Source organism: Camelus dromedarius, chromosome 23, assembly GCF_036321535.1.
Source record: "Camelus dromedarius isolate mCamDro1 chromosome 23, mCamDro1.pat, whole genome shotgun sequence".
NCBI classification, from domain to species: Eukaryota; Metazoa; Chordata; class Mammalia; order Artiodactyla; family Camelidae; genus Camelus; species Camelus dromedarius.
In genome coordinates, this window is record NC_087458.1 from 12,464,022 (window position 1) to 12,486,100 (window position 22,079).

Sequence of the window (22,079 nt, forward strand, 5' to 3'; positions counted from 1 at the left end):
AACTATAAATTTTTTTAGAAGATAGCATAGAAGAAAATCAAAGTTACCTTGGGCTTAGTTACGAAATTTTAGATTCAACACCAAATGCATGATCCAAGAAAGAAAAAATTAAGTTGGACTTTATTAAAATTAAAATATTTTGCTTTGTGAAAGACACTGTTAAGAAAATAAAACGATAAGCAACAGATTGAGATAAAACATTTGCAAAACAGATATCTGATAAAGGACTTGTATCCAAAAGGTTTAAATAACTCTTAAAACTCAGCAATTCAAAAAAAAAAAAACAAAAACCACCTATTAAAAATTGGCAAAAGATCTGAACAGATACCTCACCTAAGAAGATATACAGATAACAGGTAATCATATGAAAAGATGCTCAACATAATTTTTCACTAGAGAATTGCAAATTAAACAACAGTGGGGTACCATTACACACCTATTCAAATGGCTAAAATCTAAAAAACTGACAATGCTAAATACTGACAAGGATGCAGAACAATGGGAACTCTCGTTCATTACTGATAGGAATGAAACATGGTTCAGCCCCTTTGGAAGACAGTTTGGCAGTTTCTTACAGAGTTAAGCATAGTCTTATACAACTGGGCAGTTGTGCTCCAAAATATTTACCAACTGAGTTGAAAACTTATATGCAAAAACCTGAACACACATGCTTATAGCAGCTTTATTCATAATCACTAAAAACTGGAAGCACAGTATGTCCTTTAATACATGGACAGATAAACAAACTCTGGTACATTCATACAATGGAATATTATTTAGCAACAAAAAGGAACGAGCTGTCAAGCCACAAGAAGACATGGAGGAATCCTAAATGCATATTGCTGAGTGAAAAAAGCTAGTCTGAAAGAGATGTATACTGTATGATCCCAACTATATTACATTATGGAAAAAATAAACTATAGATATACTAAAAAGATCAGTTCAGAGGGGGTGGGGTGAAGGGTAATGAATAGGTGAACTACAGGGGATTTTAGGGTGATGAAGCTATTCTGTATGATACTGTAATTGTGAATATGATATGCATTTGTTAAAATTCTTAAAACTGCACCACACAAAAAAGAGTGAACTTTAATGTGTGCAAAATTTAAAAAACTTACTTAGGACGTTAGGTGATTCCGGTAAAGAATGCAAACTGTGTATTACACATGCACGATACAAACTCAGTGGGGTTGGGGGTAAAGGACTAACTTAGGTAACTTTAGAAATAAATGGAGTTTGTAAGGCTAAAGGCAAAAGGAACTGCATATAAGCACTTCAGCTCATAAAGTTGTCTCCCATGGGGGTAAAGGTTAACATTTCTGAGAGTGCTATACATGTATACTGGAAGTGACCGATTATAGATGGTTGATGGAGGGAGGTGGGTTTCTCACTGTTGGAGTTGGAGGTTATAATAAAGGGAGGAAGCTGATTGGCAGCAACATAGATGAACGTAGAGATTATCATACTAAGTGAAGTAAGTCAGAAAGAGAAAGACAAATACCATATATCACATATATGGAGTCTAAAATACGACACAAATGAACTTACGTACAAAACAGAAACAGACTCAAAGATAGAAAACAGTCATATGGTTACCAAAGAGGAAAGGGGATGGGGGAGGGATAAATTAGGAGTTTGGGATTAGCAGATACAAACTACTATATATAAAATAGATAAACAGCAAGGTCCTGCTGTATAGCACAGGGAACTACATTTAATATCCCATAATAAACCATAATGGAAAAGAATATGAAAAAAATGTAAATATATTTATAACTTAATACTTTGTTGGACACCAGAAACTGATACAATATTGTAAATCAACTATACTTCAATTAAAAAAAAAAAGGAAAGAGGCTAGAATCATTCATAAGGTAACAGATTAGAGTCAGAGGCATTATAACTCATGTATAAGCTAATATATGGATCAAGTGGTTCGTTAACTGGAATAAATACATTAATGAACGAGGTTAATATTAGGGAAAACTGGGGGGTTGGGGTGCATAGGAGCTCTGTACTAACAGCTCAACTTTTTTATAAATCTAAATAGCTCAAAAACTAAAGTCAATTTTAAAAAAGACTCTAAAAATCAAAGTCTACTAATAAAAAAATTCTTTATAATGCTAGGTGAGTAGACTTTACTATCAGTTGAAGGCTTTAAGAGCAAAAATAGAGATTTCTTAAAGAAGTTCTGCTTCAAGACTATTGCGTAGAAATCCTGCGTGAAGTTTCCAGCCTACTGAGCCGGATTTTGGACAGACTGCAGCATCAACTCTTAATTAAATTTCCAGCCTGCGGATTTTGGACTTGACAGACCCCACAATCATGTAAGCCCATTTCTTAAATGTCTCTTTCTGTTTCTTCCCCGTCCCCTGCCACCCCTAATAGTCCTGTTTCCCTGGAGAATCCTGACTGATATACCCACTGAGCCCTCTTAAGACCAAGGCTCAGAACTGAAACATGGTCAAATAGTCAAGCACAAAGAGGAAGGCAGGGTAATGCTGTCTGTCTGCCCATAATGAGGATATAGCAAAGGCATGGACGCAGGGAGGGAGGAATAACTGAGGCCAATAATGCAATCTCCTGTGCTAGGGAAGAATTTCTTTTTGCAGAAGCAATACTTATATTTGAGACCTAAAAAATGAGTAGCAGTCATTCCAGAAAGAAAAGGGAGAGGAAAATTTCAAGCAGCAAACATAAGGTGGGCAAAGGCTTGAGGAGAGAGAGTAGGGGTACATGTCAAGAGACAAGTGGTTACTAGGAGAAGTGGGGAAGGATGCTGGTGATGCCACAGTGCATGGCATCAGAGTAAGATTTCAGACTTTATTCTAACTGTAAAAGAAGCCACGGACATGTTCTATGTTTTAAGCACAATAGTGAGATGATAAACTTGCATTAACATCTTTTTTCACTCTAGCTGTTATATGGAAATTATATAGCGGGAGAGCATAAGATTATGTTGCAATAAGAAACTATTGTAATAGTCCAGGCAAGAGATAACTTTTTTTTTAAGACTGAGTGGTTGTAATAAAGAAGAATATTTATATAATAAGTAAAGAATTTATATATATATATTTAATTCTTTATTTATTATATAAATATTCTTATTTATACAATAATTTATTATATAAATATTATATAAATTTATAATATAAATATATTTATTTATATTTATTATATAAATATTCTTATTTATTATATAAATATTATAAATAAATATTCTTATTTATATAATAAATAAATTAATTAATTAATAAGAATATTTATATAATATATATATTGTAGATAAAATTAAATAGAACTTGGTACTCCTGGATGGAGATGTCATTTACTGAGAAGGAAAACATCAGAAGAGAATCAATTTTGGGAGAGATCTATAAACATACCTTTCATGTAATTACTAAGAATTCCTTAAGGGATAGGGTTCATTTAAATCAAGGATGCCGTTTATTTTATAAGTATTGAACAAACAACAGGGGATGCTAGCATACTACCAGCTTGAATAAAAGTTTAAGCTTATTTTTCTCACTACTTCATGAAACTCATACTAGAAAATTACTTTTTAATGTGTATTTTGAGATACGTTAATATAAATGAGCTTAGACTAATTTAATAATTTGTTGAGTTTGTATAATGAGCTGGAGTTTTGTGTCATATTAACTGTTTCAAACAAAGGATCCTCTGCAAAGGATGTTTATAAAAGATGGCAGCACAACTGGAAGATGCCTTCGTGAAGTTCCAGGGCAGTGGACCTCAACATGATCGTTAATGCCAGAACTTTACAATGAATTGTTCTCATCTGTTTCCGTGACAGCCATTGAAACATTTGCAAGAAAATACTTTAAGGTAGGTATGTGTCATAGAGCACATCTATTATTAAAAAGACTGGTAGAAAAATAGAAATGTAAGAAGCGCTAAAAGAGAAGGAATATAGTTTCCCTGACTGCATGCACTATCCACGTGCTTTCCTTGGAAAAGCGACATGATTTCTTTTCTCTTCATTTAGGAACTTTAAGAGACGTTATCAGTTCAATAGAAGTGGAATCATTCTTTCTTGTTTAAATCCTACTAATAAGACATGTCTTGCACATAAATATGAGGGATAGGTTTACATTATGAATATTTTCATAAATATTCAACTTTGAAAACCTTCAAGTAAATTTATGCATCTCCATTTTTAGGAAATGAATACCCGAGAGAAGTTCCCACGCATAAAAGTCAAAGAAGGAATAGATAAATGGGTGGATTTCAGTGCAGTGTGGGTGGGGAAACTTTGCCTGGCAATTGAGTGGTAGGCAACTAGCTCTTAATGTTCTATTTAAAAGAGGTTGGAAGTCATAATTCAAAACAATAGATACATTTATATTTAAGTAAGGAGCATATTTATATGCAATTTGTATTATGCAATAATTCGCATATTATATGCAAAATGTATTATCCTGAGATTTTTGAAATCCAGAATATTTCCAACAGCATTGTGAAACTACAACATGAAGAATTGCCTTTGAATAAAGAGGAAGCTGCCCAGCTCTTCTCTTTTGTCCTAAGGGTCTGTGGCAGTTACGGTGAGGTGCTTCTCAGACCTCATTTCAAAAGAGAATCTGCCGAATTGAGGGCAATCATTTGACAGCCTCTTGCTGCATTATCTTCAGGTTCCATTACAGCATTGAAGCCAAAGACATGTTCTCTCTACGCAGCACTAGCCTATGCCTAAGTGTGGTGATGGAAACAGGGCTTGGTCATCTCTCTGCAGTGTGGAGATCCTCTGATGAGTGACTTGCTCTGCAGCTCCACATTGAGCTGGCTGAGATCTCAGAGCTGCACTTCAGTCTGGGACTGTTCCTGTCTAGTCTTCTTTCCTACTGTCTCTGTTTGCACAGGTATTAAGCCTGCATAATGATCTAAAGTCTTCCCTGCCTACTTCTGCTCCTTCTCTCCTATCTTTCATAGATAATCCCGGCCTCTCCAATACATCTATTGCACTTTTACTTTGTTTTGGCATCTGCTTTCCTGATCTGGAGCAATCTCTGATCACTTTGGTGTCCAAATTCCCTCTTATCTTATCTACTGTCACTGTTCAAGACCTGTCTTAAGCCTGCATTTGTTTAATTGAGTTTGATTCGTATTAAAGACATACAAGTGACAACTATAAATCAGGCACAGTGCTAGGCATGCTAGCTGTATCAAGATGAATAAGACACAACATCCATTTGCAAAAAGTTGGGAGGGGTTGAGGGAGGGTAAGGAGAAAGGGATGAAAATGTGACGCACAGAGGCTTTGAGGGGCAGTGAAACGTTTTCCATATGGAACTGTATCAAGTGATTCCAAAGTCCAAAAAATGTTTAACACAAAAAGTGAATCTTCATACAAACTATGGACTATAGTTACTAATAATGTGCCAAAATTTGTTTATTAATGATGAATGTTACAAACGCAAGGCATCATTCTGATGCGAGATATCAATAATAAGGGAAAGTGTGTGCAGTGGAAAGGGCTGAATATATGGAACTCTGTGTACTAGCTGCTCAGTTATTGTCTAAGTCTAAAAATGTACTAAAACAATAAAATTTATTAATTATTTTTCAAAAGAACCTATTGGCCTTTTCTTCCAATATGATTGCAGACTTTTCACCATTTCTCTTATCCTTGAACTTCGTGCTCTACAACCTGTTCATTTATTCTTAAAGGCAATGTAAGTATATAGTTTGATCCTTTATCTTTCAGCAAGCCATGCTCCAAGATTTTCAGCTTCCTTCCCCAAATATTTACCAGAGCATTTTTCAAAATAAGACTGTGGCCTTCCTAAGAAACACATTGGTGCCGGATGGAAATTTTTTTTTCACCCTGCTACAAATCTATGTTAATAGTCTCCTCTGACAGACTGATAACGTGTGATCATGTCTTGTTAAAGATCAAATAATACTGATTTTGTCATCAAATGTGCAAAATGAGGAGCTGTGATGACTATAATCATTTGCCTGTTTGAAGATTTGTTAGATGTTAAAAATTTTCTGCCTCATTTTTTTTCTTTCTGGTCACTCTTCGTTGTGTTTCCTTCTTTACTGAAAAGAGAATTCATGCACATACAGGTACACACGCACAGACAGCACACACACAGACCCACACTCATACATCCCCACAGTGATTCTTGAAACTTACAACATATTAATTGTTCTTAAACTATAGGCAGTGAGCCAGAGGAGGACAAGTCTCCTGGACTGCCTTCCAGTGGAGGATGCACTTTTCTGTAATTTCATTTTATTTGTATTCCTACCTAAAAATCTGTTCTCTCTAAAGTTTGTGTTTTAAGCCAGCATGTTGGGTATTTTGACCCTTTTTTTTGCTTTTAGTAGTTCCCATCGTTATGAATTCCTAAATCTTCACAGTAGCTTGAATTCCTTTGGATTAGTATCTTGTTCATCTTGAAAGGATTCACCTTCCATGTGAGTTTGATGAGTTGCATGTTGGATGTTCTGGTCATAATAAGCTTGGCCAAAGACATGGGCTTTTGGCGGGTTATTGTGTACCCCATTTGCCCATTCAACACACCAGAATGTCACTTAAAATTTTCAGGTACGGCCCAATTTGTTCCAGTAGGCAATAACGAAAATGTGTGGAATGCTTGTAGACTTGCGATTTTGCAATGGTAATGAAAACAAGGTGAAATGATGGAGAAGGACCAACCCACACAGTGGAATGACAACAAACACATTTGAGGGAAGTACACACATATCAAACACCTATAATAATATACAACGGGGTTCTGCTTTGCAATGCAGCCCAGCTGAGGATAAGGGAAATGTCTCTGCTTTGCCATGTCCCTGGTGTATGGAATTTCCTATAGCATTATTTTCCACTGCTTGCAGTTCCTGGAGTGGCTGTTTGTGTCAATAAATCTATATATGCTCCATTGAAGATAACTATTTCTTTCTGCATCCCAAATTTAGCTGACTTTCCAATTTTGAATAAAATGGTCCCTGTCAACTCAGTTTTTGTTATGGGCTGAATATTTGGACCCACTATCTCTCCATTTACACATTGAAGCCTTAATCCCCAGTGTGATGCTATTAGGAGGTGGGGCCTTTTGGAGGTCATTAAGTTAAAATGATGTCATGAGGGTGGTGCCCTCTTGATGGGGTTAGTGCCATGAATTAATTACTCTCTTAGATGGCTTCTCGTAACCTAAAACTTGCTATTTTTGTCTGAGTATAACAGGGCTGCTATCTCTAAATTTTGCCTAGCTGTCTTTTTAAAAAAATTTCTTCTGATTTACGAGGGATGATTTCCAGACTGACTGGAGGTAGAAAGGCTTCCTTAGGTCTTGCTTCCTTATATGTGAAGCAATATTGTAGGTCTCTGATCTCTTGATCTTGCTTTAAGGTCCCTCAATTTTTAATGAGATCATCCAACCATTCCCTTTGGTCCTGATTCAGTAATAATTTGGTCCTTATTCTTGTGACCTTCTCAGGAGAAAGCCCCTGGTGAGCTTCACAGCAGGTCATGGTTGTGTCGGTAGTGATACTGATCCTATTTTTTCTTGGTACCACTGCCCTGGGCGAAGTGACAGGGAGAGAGACCCCAGCCTCTGGACCTTCAGGGAGGGTCCCAGCAGTCATTCTCTCTGACCACCCTGCAGCTTGGCCCTTTGTCTCTGTACCAGACCTTGTTCTGCTTATGAAAAGACGTCAGCACACTATACCCATTCTGGTTCTGGTGGAAATAAATGTATTTTCTGGGGGACAAGAAGTACCTATTAATTTTCTGGCGAAGGCACTTAAGAAACCTGGGGGGGGGGGTTGTTGTTGTTGTTGTTTTAGAAAAAAAACATTCTCCCTCCTTGCTTAATACTCTCCTTGCAAACTAATATTCTTACCTTGATTCACTGTATATTGATCACAGCATAATATTACTCCTCCCAAAATTCCTGCAACTCAAGTGCAAAAAATATATGAGTTTCCTTGTGTTGAAGAGGAGGATTTTAAGACAGTGAGTCACCCAAGAGCACACAGGAAGTCCGTATCTGCCATTCGTCGGAGGAGCCGGAACCTCAGGGGAATTGAGCACAGCCTTTGTTGAACTTGTAATAAATACCCTTAGGAGTGCCAGGCTCTCTGGGGTGAACTGAAAACTAAAAGAAAATCTGTGGCTGCAGACTGTAGAGTTAAGGATAAAATTCCAATATGTGGAAATCATCTGGCTAATAATGCACCAGGGCACCACATGTTAAATAATAGTGCTGAATGTCGTGGTACTTAAAGTTTTTAAAAAGGGAAGCGATTTACCAGTAAAAGCTTTATGGAGGGGGTAGGGTATAGCTCATAATGGTAGAGCACATGTTTAGCATGCACAAAGTCCTGGGTTCAATCCCCAGTACCTCCATTTAAAAAATACACAAAAACTACTAATAGATAAATAAATAGACCTGCAGACCTCTCCACAAAAATTTAAAAAAAATTTTTTTTTAAAAAGCTTTTGTGGAGGAGGTGTTGTGCTGCAGCAGAAAGGGTACAAACCCTGGAATCAGATGATGAAAATATGAGTCTCTATTATTACCAATTAGTTCAAGGATCTCAGGCTAAAATTGAACGTCTCTGAGCTCATTTCCTTTATCTTCAAAATGTGACAGATAATGTCTACCTCTCATGGCTGTGAGACTTAAATGTGATAATTACTGCAAAGTATGCTCAATGGATGATAGTATTAGGGGTAGGGTGGAAAGATTTGATAAACAGGATACAGACTGAGGTGGAGGAGTCACAGGCTGCCCTGCGACTGGTCCGACTTAAGCCATGGTTAGCGATTTCCATCTTGTCTAAATTAGCGTTTCCTCAAGAATGCTCCGCGGACGGTCAGTACCAGGATCACCGAGTGCCTGTTGAAAGCGCCAATTCAAACCAGGGCCTACTGAGTCTAAATGATTTACAAGCACCACAGGTGAGTCTAATGTAAATTGTCTAGATACAGTCAAACTGAAAGTCTTCCAAAATGGCTAGTCAGGCAACTCCCACTTCCGCGGAAGGTGAATTAACGGAGCTGCATAACTTGTAGAGGGTCTTAGTCCTTCCTGATTCATCAGAAAACCGTACTCACCTCTTCTGATCCTACCCGATATTCTTCTGGATACACCCCAAGAACTTTCAACTTTATGTGCCTCAAGCGGAACTCATTATGTCTAACTCTGACCCTCTCCCTCCTCCTCTCTGTCCATCAGGTTATCAAGCCTAACCTCTCGGCACTAGCTTTGGCTTCTCTTTTTCCAACACTCTTTACAGAATCTCCCTGCTGATTCGTCCCAACTTCATGAAAGTTCTTTCTTCTCAGGGGCAATCAAATCCATCCTTCTCTCCTGACTTCCGCTGTCACTGTCCTCATTCTCATTGTGAGTGCTAAAATGCGTGTCGCTTCCTTTATTCCTAAGCTGTGGTATTATTCCTTCATTTACAGAATATTTTAGAAAACTATGTTTTGAAAAAATGCAGGCTATACCTTGTGACACGCAAACATCATATCATGTCACTCCCGTGATTACAGTCCACCGCCAATACCCCGTTGTCACAATGATGGTGTTCCTGTCCATCACGTATGAGGCCTTTCACCATCTGTCCCTCATCTCTCTCTCTCACTTCAGTTCCTGCCGCTCCATACTCTAATCCAGTCGTGCCAAACTACTCACAGTACCCTGTCAGTCACGCCATTTCCTATTCCTTATCTTTATGTAAATGCTTCCTCCCCACCCTTATCTAGATCCCGAACTCATCGTTCAACTATCAGTCCAAATGTCTCCATTTCTGTGAAGTTTCCTGTTTGCTTCCTCTCCTCCCCTATGAAATATTTTTGTCATAAATTCAATAAATATTTAATGCACACTCGTAAGGCAAACGTTATTCTCGGTGCTAGGGATGCGTAAATCTACAAAACAGATAAAACTCCCTTTGCCGTGGAAGCTTATAGTCTATGAGGAATGGAGTGGGGTGGATACCACTCTGTCTTTGTCCTAACTAGATGGTGGTCGCCTTGATTTGCATGAGATATTTGGTCTTTGTAATCCCAGCACTTGCATACAGTAAGTACACAGCAAATTGTTTTTTAAATAAATAAGTAGTGTCAAACACTTCCCTGATGTTCATGGAACTACAGGCTTCAGAGAAGTCAGAATATCCAAAGGGCGTGGAGGAGAAAATTAAACACAAACTTGAACGACTTCTTAATCTTGCCAAATTTCCTTATGTTTGCACCTTTCCTTCCGTGCAGTTCAATAGAGTTTCCACTGTGTAGCCCAGAGGCATGTAGATTATAAGGAACACGGCCTTTAGCCTTGTGGGACATGTCAATCGTTTAAATAAGGTAAACATTTGATATTACTTTTCTTCTAAAGCATCGATTACCTTGCTTAGAGAAGACTTGACAGTGAGGCATTCTTAAATGGACAGAGGTCAGCTTTTGTGGCATAAGGAAAACCTTGAAAGGGTCGATGAGGATACGCTGAGATGTATGGAGAAATAAGCCTGATCCCAGACTGGTTTTGTGAAGTGAGATGTCAACTTCCCCTTCAGAAAGCGAATAGGTGATTTAAGGAAGAATTCATAGGTAATTATATGGAATAAATGAGATGGGAGTATGGTTAAGACAATTATGAAAGATAACTCAAGTGCTGCTAAGTACCATATTCTAGGTAGACATTGCCAGATGTCCCCTGGGTAGCAAAATCACCCTGTTTGAGAGTCGCTGGTCCACATGGATAAAGACAATGTATAAAAAGGCAGACAATAGATCAAAGCAGAGCAGGACAATGAGCTGCTGACCCTCCCAAATCTTAAATATATAAACCCTCCTCAAGAAAGGCAGCATGGTATAAGGGAAGGAATGTAGCCTTTAAACTCATTCAGCCCTGCGTTGTATCCTGGCTCTGCTACCTAATAGCTGTGTATGTCTGGGATTTGTTCTTAACCTCTGTGCGTTTCTGTTTCTTATCTGAGTTACTGAGAAGATGGACCTACAGCATCCAAAGACTGACTAAAGGCCTGGCACATAGTGAGTGCTCAACAAAAATGAATTCCTTCTTCCCTTCTGTTGTGTTGGGAGTGGATGCAACAGGAAGCCCAGGGAATTGGATAGGCTTTCTGGCAACATTCTCCTGGGATGAGTAAGCAACTCGGGAAGAGAGTTCTGTATTTCCTGGGTGAAGAGAGGGTAGAGAAGAGGGAGGGTAGTGGTAGTGCCTTACTGGGTGGGTAGGGATGCCAAGCCTGAGAAATAGAAGCGGAAGACCATTCCAGAGCCTTGGGAAATGACAGTCTGAGCCAGAGGGAATTAGAACAAGCAACATCAACATGCATTCAAATTTAATTTAAAAGGGAAAAACAAGGCACAAGCGAACATGGCTCTCATAACATGCACTCAGCTCTCTGACGAGCCTCGTTTGCGCGTGTATCTCGCAGTCCCACCTATTCGTCCTTTGCCACATTTGCTCTTGAGTGGGAGCCTGCCATATGGTGCCATTTGCTAAAGGAGTTTTGGGGACAGGTGTTAATCAAAGATACTGCCCCCATCACACCCACACCACACACACACACACACACAGAGTCACACACAATTTCCCCCAAGGGAGAATTGCTATATTAGGCAAAACCTGTAAACACAAGTCACAGCCATAAAATGGTAATCACTGGAAAATGACTGCGTGAAGCAGGGCAGACTCACTGCTCTACTTACCTAATTACTCTGCCCTTGAGATATTTTTGTTTAAAGCCAGGAAGATAAGAGTAGTGTTGCCATAGCAACCTGCTGTTGGATGTTGTTTAGTATCTCCAAGTGGATTAAATCACCCACAATCCCCCAACAGTGCTCTAGTGACATAATTTTTAACATCCTAGTGCATTTTCCCACTTGCTTTCTACAAAGTAAGAGTAGAAACTGGATGGCGATTGTCAAAAAGCCCCTGCCATTTCTACATGTTTCTAACCAGGCTTCAAAGAGAACACATTTCAGAGAGCAGATCTGAATTATCAGGAGGACCACTGAAACTGAAATCAGAAGATTTGTACTCCAGTCTTAGTTATTACTTCCTAATTATTATCCTCAGTAATTTCCTAACTTAATCTCTCTGAAGTGTATTTTCCTTATCTGAAAAAAACAGGCTTAAAAATTGTTTCCCTTCCCTTATCTCACCCCCAGCCTGCACCTTACTATAAGGGCCGCACAAGAATGTGTATGTGGAAGCACATGGGTGTTGTGCTGGGTCAGGAGAGAGGAGGTGGATTTTCTGGGATGTGAGCCAGTTTTCTGAAGCTCTAAGACATGGCCTTTGTGTGTTTCCTGATTTCTTGGAGGGGTTATATAAAGCTCTTTCGCACTGTGTCAGTTGTAAACTTTTGTATAAGCCATTCATTCCTTTTCTGATTATTAAGCAGAGAGAATTCTGATCTAGAGAGTAAAACTTGATATAGATTGAGAAGAATCTCCAGGTTGCTTTCTTGGATGAATAATGAAATAGTAATGAACTTTCTTTTCAAAGATTTCCAACAGTGAACTCATCCCCATTTCCTCCAGGGAGGAGGAAAAAAAAAAAGATACATTTCCTTGATCAAAATGTGAAATCATCTTAGACGCTGATTGTGAATACGTAAGAGACTATAGCTCCTGCCCTCTTGACACAAGTAGTTTGTGTCTTCGTGGTCTGAGGGGGCTAGAATACAGCAGGTGCTCAATAAATGCCCATTCTGTGGATGGAAAGTGGTAACTGGGGGCAGAGGTAGTGAGACAGATGTCAAGATCAGATGAGAGTCATGGGGTAACTGAGTAAAAGTAGAATCTGTGAAAAAGAGAGGGCAGGGGAAATATTCTACTATGTCAACACTTTTTCCTTCTGTCCTACTTTTTGCTCAGGATGACAAGCCAGGAAGGGGAGGAGAAAAAATGATAAAAATAAAACTGGAGCTAATGACGTCCACCTCTAGTTTGAGATAGGATACTAATTTATTGCTGAAATCATGACAGAATTTAAAATGGAAACACATGACAGCACCAGTGTTTGAAATGAGACATTGAGGTGATCAGAGCTCACACTCTGAATACTTCTTCCTTTGCCTTCCCTCCTGTCTCATCATTTGTTCGTGTCTATTTTTGAGACTAGAAGTCCTATCTTCTTTGTCCTCACATCAGCCATGATACTTTTAGCAGTATTCATTTGGAATTAGCCCCTAAGTGCAGTTAATAATAATCATGGCCTCATTTTCCAATTATCTGAAATTTAAGATGAGAAACATCTCAGCTTCAAGACTTATCACTAGAAATCTTTCTAAAGTTCACTCATCATCCATTTTCAGCCTTAAGGGAGAACATGTGAAGAGCATAATTGAATTTCTGATGACTCAGTGACTTGTAGAAACATGAGCATGACCGTTAATTCTCATTTGTCAGCGGAATAGGATCCTCAGCAGGGAGGGAAGGAACCCAGAGAAAGAGCTTGGGCCAAAGCGTGCTGATTTTAGAGCCTACTCTGGGAGCTTTTAACAATAGATTTCTAAGGCACATATGTCCCCCTATACCTTGACATTTCCTCCTAAAAGCTGAATACAGTTTCAACAGTACCACTTAAAATTAGGTTGTGTGGAGTTCAGCAAATCTACATCTTACCGGCCTTCTTCCCTCTTCCAGTTTGATCAATACAGTCATTCCTCTTGCACTTGATTAAGGCGGTCCCTACCCCTCACACTGTAGTACCTACCGAGAACCCTGAGGGGCAAGTCTACACAGCATAGCCCGGGACTTACTGTCAGTCTGTCTCTGTTCGTCCCTGTACCCGCTCAGCTTCCAACTCATTTTCCTAAAACACAGGCCCTCATGCTGTCCGCTCTATCTTCTTGCGACGAGGATGATACTTTTTAATGGATAAGACAGGCCATCTTTCCCTTCCCGAAATTCAACCCTTTGAAAAGAGCTCTGTCCTGGCCACCACCGTTCTTAGGCTTCGGTGAGGCAAAGCCAGGTGCTGAGTGCTCCAACTGCTAAGGTAGGTGAAGCAGCTGAGCTGCTGGGTGAGGGCGAAGCTCAGTAGAGGAGGAGGAGGTTAAGTCTGCTGCAGATGTCAGACAATAGAATAGAGGGGGAAAGAGAAATCTAATTAGTGCAGCTGTTCATTCTGAATCGGTAATATTTAAGATTGGAATTAATTTTCAATAAGTTTTGCTTGATTTTCTGTGGATTTGTGATTGCAGCATCAAGAGGAACCCTGGGATTAATTCAAGTCATGCTGTATTTCTTAAAATCCTAGCTATGCCTCAAGGCTTCCTTCAAATGACACATCGTCAATGAAATCTTTCCTGTTTTTGCTAAATTGATATGATCTCAGTCTTTCTCTCTCTTCCTCCTTTGAGCCCCCTTGGCATTCTGCACCTCTCTTGTGACACTCATCTGACACTATTTTGCATTATGTTATGTTTAACATTATTTTTAACTTCTTCCTGTGATAAGACTGTAAAATGCCTTCAAGGACAGATTGCAATTTTCTCCTCTGTATAGTCTGCACTTTAAAACTGCTGAATTGAATTTAGTTAAAATGAGCAACGATAAATTCTGGTGCAATGTCAATATTTTGCAGGCTCTCTCACCCTGGAGTCTCATCACACATTCTCTGTCAGTAAATAGTACCTCCATCCATACAACTGCCCAAGTTGAAAATGTAGCACACATGTTTGGTGACTTTTTCCTTCTCATCTCTTAAATCCAATAGATCAAAAATTTGGTTGATTTTACCTTCAAAATCTTTCTTTGATCCAAGTACATTTCCCATCCCCCATCATCACTCTAGTCCAGGGCCAGCAAATTTTTTTTCTGTAAAAGGTCAGATAGTAAATAGTTTGGTAGTCTCAACAGCCTCTGTTCCACATTCTTCTTTTTTGTTGTTGTTTTTACGACCCTTTAAAAAATGAAAAACATTTCTTTGCTCTTGGGCCATGCAGAAACAGGCTGCGGGCTGTGGTGTGTAGACCCCTGCTCTAGTCAGAGCCACCCTAAACTCCTCACATAGACCAATAACCTTCTACCTGGTCTCCCCACCTTTATGTTAGTCTTCAAGTTATGTTTCAAAATAATGTCTTACAGAATGCAAATCTTCTTTTAAGCCTCAGCATAACCATCATATTATTATTTAGCTGCTCTTTATCGTGCGTTCCCATGGAGCCCTTGTCTTATAGTGAATTCCCAAGAAGCAGATTGTGGATGAGGATCCACGTGTAAGTACTCACAAGAGAAACCATACAGAAGTAGAGGGATAAAGGAAAAGGTAGGGAAGCCCAATGTGTTTGTCTAGATGCTCTGAGAAGCAGGTTCCAAGATAGGATTAGGCATTCGAGGGTTTTATTAGGGAAATGCTTGAAGAATTGGGCAGGAGGGAGTCAGAACAGGCTGGGAGAGCCACAAGGCTGTGATGCAGGTCTGGACCCAAGTGACCCCGAGGAGGAAGGAAGGAAGATTGTTGGGATAGTCCAAGACTGCTTTCTAGTCTAAGGAAAATTCTCTGAGACTGTCAGATAGTCCTTGAGCCAAAGTCATCTGTCAGAGGAGCCCCATGTCTCCCACTCTAGTGTCCCTTCACACTCAGTCATAGGCTGGGAGCAGCCTGGGGGAGCGGGGTGTGGCCTTGGCACAAACTCAGTGATGCATGGCAGCTGGGTCCATCTGTCAATTCTGCTCTTTATTGTTGGATGTCTGTGAAGCATGTTCTCATGGCCACAACATCCAGCAGAGATACATTTCCATCCAAGTCTCAGCCTCAGCCTGATCAGGGGAATTCTGTAGTGTAAATTACGCCTCTGACTTTGTTTCCCTGGAAGGCAAGTGAGTCTGCTTTCAGCCTCTCCTGCCAATCATTGGGTAAGTGCCCTCAAGCTCCTAGAAAACTCCCATTTTCTGTACTTGCTACCAAATCTGCTCCAGTATCCTGAAGGAAATCATCCAAAGAAAAAGTCAGGTGCAGGCAATCAGAAATGAAGACTCCCAAAAAGTGTGGGGAGAAACTCAAAAGAAACAATAAGAGGGATTCAGGAGAAGCTTGTCAGGACACCAGTTCTTCCCTTTTTGTTCTCAACACTCTTGTAATGATGTTACCTAATGTCTGCATTTTGTACTAGATTATAATCTCCATAAGGTCAGGAATTATATCTACCTTGTTCCCTTGTCCTAGCATGGTCCCCAGAACATTGTAGAAGCTAACTCTTTGCTGAATTCTGTATAGAAAGGGCTAGAAGTCTGCTTTGCTTGTATAAACCAAATTTAAACAATGTTGTCATTAATAGGAAGATGAATACATTTAAAGAGACATCAATGAGCAAAGTCACCTTGAGCCTTATATATGTCCTCTAACACTTGTGCTGTCAGGCTTCCCCGGACTTTGTATTCCTGAGTGCTGGTAATGGTATTTAAAGTGCAGGTAATGTAGCTGAAGCTTCATTCCATTTTCTGCGTTCTCACTGCTTCCAGCATCCCCTTAAGGCAATCAACGGTAATAGAAGCTGTCACTTCCTGTGTTTCCATCTATGGCCACAATAGTCGATTCTCCTGTACTGATATGCTCAGAGAACTGACCTCAAGAAATCACTCATCTCATTTGCTCTCTACCTTTAAAAGTTCTTGGCTTGTGAGTCAGTTTAGGTGTTTAGAACATAGTTGCTACCCTAGGCACTGCTTTATGACCTCTGATAGTTTTTTTTTTAATGACAAAATGAAAATTAAAAACTGAACTTTACAAATGACTTCAAGTGCCTATTCTGTCACTTGCTAGTTATGTCATTTGGGACAAATCATTAAACCTCCTTGTGGTAGACTTTGTTATTGTTCAAAAAATATTTGCTGCCTCTCCTGGAGGGAATATTATCCTTACTTTCCCCCTTGACATCAAGCTTGGTTACATGATTTTCTTGGGCTAATGGAATATAAACTGATTTACTATGTGTTATTTCTAAGCAGAAGCTTTCAAAGATAGTGTATATTTTGCGATGTTCTCCCCTTTTTCTCCACCATGAACACCAGCAATATTCCAGACAGAGGCTGTTCCAGGTCAAGACAACAGCCTGTACTCCTGGAGTCAAGACAACAGTAAACACAGCCACACTTGATGTAAAAGGACATGTGGTATGAGCAAGAAATAGGGCTTTGTTTTTTTAAGTGCATTTGGATTTCACGTGGGGCGGTGGGGGTTGTGTGTTACCGCAGCATAATCTAATTTATCCTGACTGACGCACACCTTATGTCTTAGTTTACTCATCTGTAAAATGTACGTTACAATACTTCTTACTGCATAGGATTACAGGTTTATTCATTGAGCAACTCTTCAGGCTTATTAAATTCAAGACAGATGCTAGGTACCAGTAGGTTCCTCAAGGAGAATTTATGGGCAGCCTCTTATCATCAGTGACTTTATAGGATAACAAAGAACACACACACATACACGCACACACACACACACGCACACACACCCCTTGACTTAATTGGGGTTACGTTCTAATTAACCCATTGTAAGTTGAAAATATTGCTAAGCCAAAAAAGCATTTAATACGCCTAACCTACCAAACATCATAACTTAGTTTGTCTACCTTAAGTTTTCTCAGAATACTTACATTAACCTATAGTTGGGCCAAATAATCTAACACAAAGCCCATTTTATAGTAAAGTGTTGAATATCTCATGTGGTTTATTGAATACTGTACTGAAAGTGGACTAACAGAATGGTTGCATGGTGCAGTCTGGTTGTAAGTCTGCTGGCTGACTGGGAGCTGTGGCTCACTGCTGCTGCCCAGCATCAGGACGGAGCCTCACAGCGCATGGCAACAGCCTGGGGAAAGATCAAAATTCAAAATTCAAAGTACAGTTTCTACTGAACGCACGCCTCTCCCACCATTGCAAAGTCAAAAAATGGTAAGTCGAAACACCGTAAGTGGGGGACTGTCTGTAACTAGAATTTATGACTGAAATTGCTCAATGCGACGCTAAGTCGTGATAAAAGTACTTTGGGAAATTGAAAGAAGGAGGTACCTTTTAACTGTGAGCTCAAACGATGCTTCTTGAAGATCAGGTAGCTAAAAGCAAGGAGGCTTTTTCCCAGATAAAAATTGAGACTTGAGTCTAAGGAAGCATGGACCACTTAGGGAGAAAAACGTATTTCAGAGTATTTAGGAAGGGATTAATTAACATGAAAGGAAATGAATGCAGACAAGGTACTTGGACGTTGTGTTTCAGATAGTCCTGGTTAAGAAATTTGAATTCTATTTTGCAGAAAAATAGTAGTATTAACTTTTTGAGGCAGGTATGACAGTTTGTTAGATGAATTAGAGAGAGGAATTTAAATAGAGTTAACATGGAAGCCCATTTAATGTGTTATTGCTATAGTGTAGCAGTCAACACTTTTTTTTTTTTTTGGAAAGACCAGGTAGTAAAGGTTTTAGTCTTTGTGAGCCTTATGGTCTGTATTGTAGCTATTCAATTAAGCTACTATAGCATGAATGCAGACTAAGACAAAAAAAAAAAAAAAAAAAGTGCGTGGACATGGCTATGTTCCAGTAAAACCTTAGGGCTTTCAGGGGATATCCTGAGCGGAGGGAAGGCTCTTCATTCCTTCCAGCTGCTCCATGTCACTCCACTCTATATACTAATGTTCCAAAGACTTTGAAACAAGAGCATTCCCACCTGTAAAAGAATTGAAGAGGTCTGTTCCAGGAGACAGGCAAGGGGGATCTGCACCAGGGTAACGAGGCGTGGAGAGGAAGAGCAGAGTGAAAAACATTGTAGGAGTGGAATGACGGGAACAGAGGACACTGAAGGCAGCGTAGCTTTGAGAAGGGAAATTATTTCAATTTTGGATATATTGAGTTTGATGTGAGAGGCAAATGAGATAATGTAGGGAAAAGTGCTTCACAAACTGTGAAGTGTTATAGAAATGGAAGGGTTATTTTAAGAGGAAATGGCTGAGACCATTTTATGACTCAACATAAATCCATCAACACTCCTGCAAAAACAATGAAATCACATGAACCATATATTGTGGGACGCCCTATCCTGTTTCTAGGTCAACACCTCAGCATTATGATACCATTTCAATTATCGTTATTTCCTTTTAAATGAGAGGCAGCTGTTCCGACAATTTGGTGTAGGTGACTATGACATTTAACGGGGTGACACTGAGCTCAGAAGCAAAGGGCAGAACTGGATAGATGCTCCTTCGATGGGTCTCCTTTTTAGAATTTTGTTGTAGTGTCTCTTTAAAACTTGACCTCTCTAGAAACAGATACAATGACTTCTTTGTACCTTTATTGTCAAGTCAAATGATTAACTATAAGTTAAAAAATGCATGGCTTTAAAAATAAGGTTTACACGCAGAGGCATTCATCCTGGCAGGAATTACCACATGAATTTATGAGACTTCTAAAAGTGTCCTTTCCTTCGTTTCTTGCCATCACTTAGATTCTGTCATTATAGCAGTGCCAGCAGAAGAGTGAAGACTGAAGTCATCAAATTCAAAGTGAACATGGGAAGGTTAATTCACTGACATGATAGAGGTTGATTCCATCGCCCTGGTCCCCTGAGAGAAAGGAAGCAATGCACAAGTGCTGAATATCTTTAGAACAAGAAAGCACAGGGCATAAAGAACTTGTAATAGCTCTTTATGGCCAGGCAGAGAAACACAACACACAGGAGGGGCAGCATTGCATGGGGGGTTATGAGCATGGCCTCTGGAGCCAAGTGGCCTGAGCATCAGTCTTGCTTAATTAGTTCCTAGCCAGGTAACTGTTGATCAACTTACTTAACTTCTTTGTGGCTCAAGTCCTTCATCTTTAAAATGAGAAAATAACAATATCTACCCTTTGAGGTAGTTACAAAGGATACACTTTAATACATGTGAAAAGCTCCATAGGGAGTAGCTATTATTATGAGCTGCTGAGAAGAACTGAACAGTATAAACCTAGAGGGAGGCCCCAGATTGAAATGAAAGAGCATAGGAAAGGGGGTGGAAGTATATCTCAGTTGGTAAAGCACATGCTGAGTGTGCACGAGGTACTTGGTTCAATCCCCAGTACCTCAGTTTGGAAAAAAGAAAGAAAGGAAAGAAGGAAGAAAGGAAAGCAAGCAAGCAAGCAAGCCAGCAAGCATAGCCAAGACCCCCAAACTTGTTTTTCTTTCTAATGGCAGGGGCAGAGTGGAAGACATGTCTGGATTCAGACATTGTATGCAGTGTGAGAAACACTGAAATAAGACACAAGAAATGCAAAAGCCAGAGTTGACGAAGAAAGGAAAGAGACTCTGTAAGAAAGATACAGATACTACCCAAGGCAATATACAGATTAAATGAAATCCTTATCAAGTTACCAACAACATTTTTCACAGAGCTGGAACAAAAAATGTTAAAATTTGTACGGAAGCACAAAAGACCTTGAATAGCCAGAACAATCTTGAAAAAGAAGAATGGAGCTCGGAGAATCATGCTCCCTGACTTCAGACAATACTGCAAAGCTACAGTAATCAAAACAGTATTGTTCTGGCACAAAAACAGACACAGAGATCAGTGGAACAGGATAGAAAGTCCAGAAATAAACCCATGCACTTATGGTCAATTAATCTACAACAAGGGAGGCAGGAGTATGCAATGGAGAAAAGACAGTGTCTTCAATAAGTGGAGCTGGGAAAACTGGACAACTACCTGTAAAAGACCGAAATTAGAACATTCTGTAACACCATATACAAAAATAAACTCAAAATGGATTAAAGACTTAAATGCAAGACCAGACACTATAAAATTCCTAGAGGAGAACATAGGCAGAACACTTTTGGACATAAATCTCAGCAATATATTTTTTGAACCAGCTCCTGGAGTAATGGAAATAAAAGCAAAAATAAGCAAATAGGATCTAATTAAACTTAAATGCTTTTGCACAGCTAAAGACACCATCAACAAAATGAAAAGACAACCTACAGAATAGGAGAAAATATTTATTTGTAAATGATGCAACTGACAACAGACTAACTTCCAAATTATACAAACAGTTCATACACCTTAGTATCAAAAGAAAAAAAGCAACCCAGTCAAAAAATGGGCAGAAGATCAAAATAGACATCTCTCCAAAGAAGACATCCAGATGGCCAAGAACATGAAAAGATGCTCAACATCACTAATTGTTAGAGAAATACAAATCAAAACTACAATGAGATATCACCTCACACCAGCCAGTAGGGCCATTATTAAAAAGTCTACAAATGATAAATCCTGGAGAGGGTGTGGAGAAAAAGGAACCCTCCTACACTGTTGGTGGGAATGTAAATTGGTGCAGCCACTATGGAGGACAGAATGGAGGGTCCTTAAAAAACTAAAAATAGAATTACCTATGATCCAGCAATCCCACTCCTGGGCATGTATCTGGAGAAAAATATAATTCAAAAATACACATGCATCCCAATATTTATAGAAGCACTGTTTACAATAGCCAAGACATGGAAACAACCCAAATGTCCATCAGCAGCTGACTGGATAAAGAAGATGTAGTATATTTATACAATGGAATACTACTCAGCCATAAAAAAGAATAAAATAATGCTATTTGCAGCAACATGGATGGACCTAGAGATCATCATTCTAAGTGAAATATGCCAGAAAGAGAAAGAAAAATGCCATATGATATCACTTATACATGGAATCTAAAAAAAAAAAAAAGGACACAAATGAACTACTTATTTATAATTTAGATGACTGATTTCTTGAATATGTGTAAGCACATTTGACTGCCTGTATGATTGGACTACCACATTCTGTTAATTCTTATTTTGTGGTTGGCTTTATTCCTTTGATAACTATGTAAGTTTAAAAAGCTAAAGCTCTAAACAGTCTTTAGAAATAATGAACAGTACTGATATGTAAATTTTTTAAAATGTGTGCAGTTAAAAAAAAAAAGAAAAGAAAAGAAAAAAGAAAGATACAGAAAGTAAAGAGTGGGTCCAGAGTACAAAACACTTAATGCCAGTACTTTTTGGAAGGTCAACTACAGACTTTGAGGAGGAAAGGAACTTAGATATTCAGTCTCACCTTTTTTTTTTT

At 39.1% G+C, this 22,079-nt stretch overlaps 2 long non-coding RNA genes across 2 annotated transcripts; both read left to right on the forward strand.

Moving 5' to 3' along the window:
• The first annotated feature begins 1,908 nt into the window (after positions 1-1,908).
• On the forward strand, positions 1,909-9,025 carry LOC135318931 (uncharacterized). Its single transcript, XR_010377396.1, has 3 exons — positions 1,909-2,327; positions 3,676-3,846; positions 8,823-9,025. It is a non-coding gene; the product is annotated as an uncharacterized LOC135318931 (long non-coding RNA).
• A 7,236-nt stretch (positions 9,026-16,261) lies between these two features.
• On the forward strand, positions 16,262-21,767 carry LOC135318996 (uncharacterized). The gene is made up of 3 exons (XR_010377523.1): positions 16,262-17,131; positions 17,742-17,914; positions 19,457-21,767. It is a non-coding gene; the product is annotated as an uncharacterized LOC135318996 (long non-coding RNA).
• The last annotated feature ends 312 nt before the right edge of the window (positions 21,768-22,079 follow it).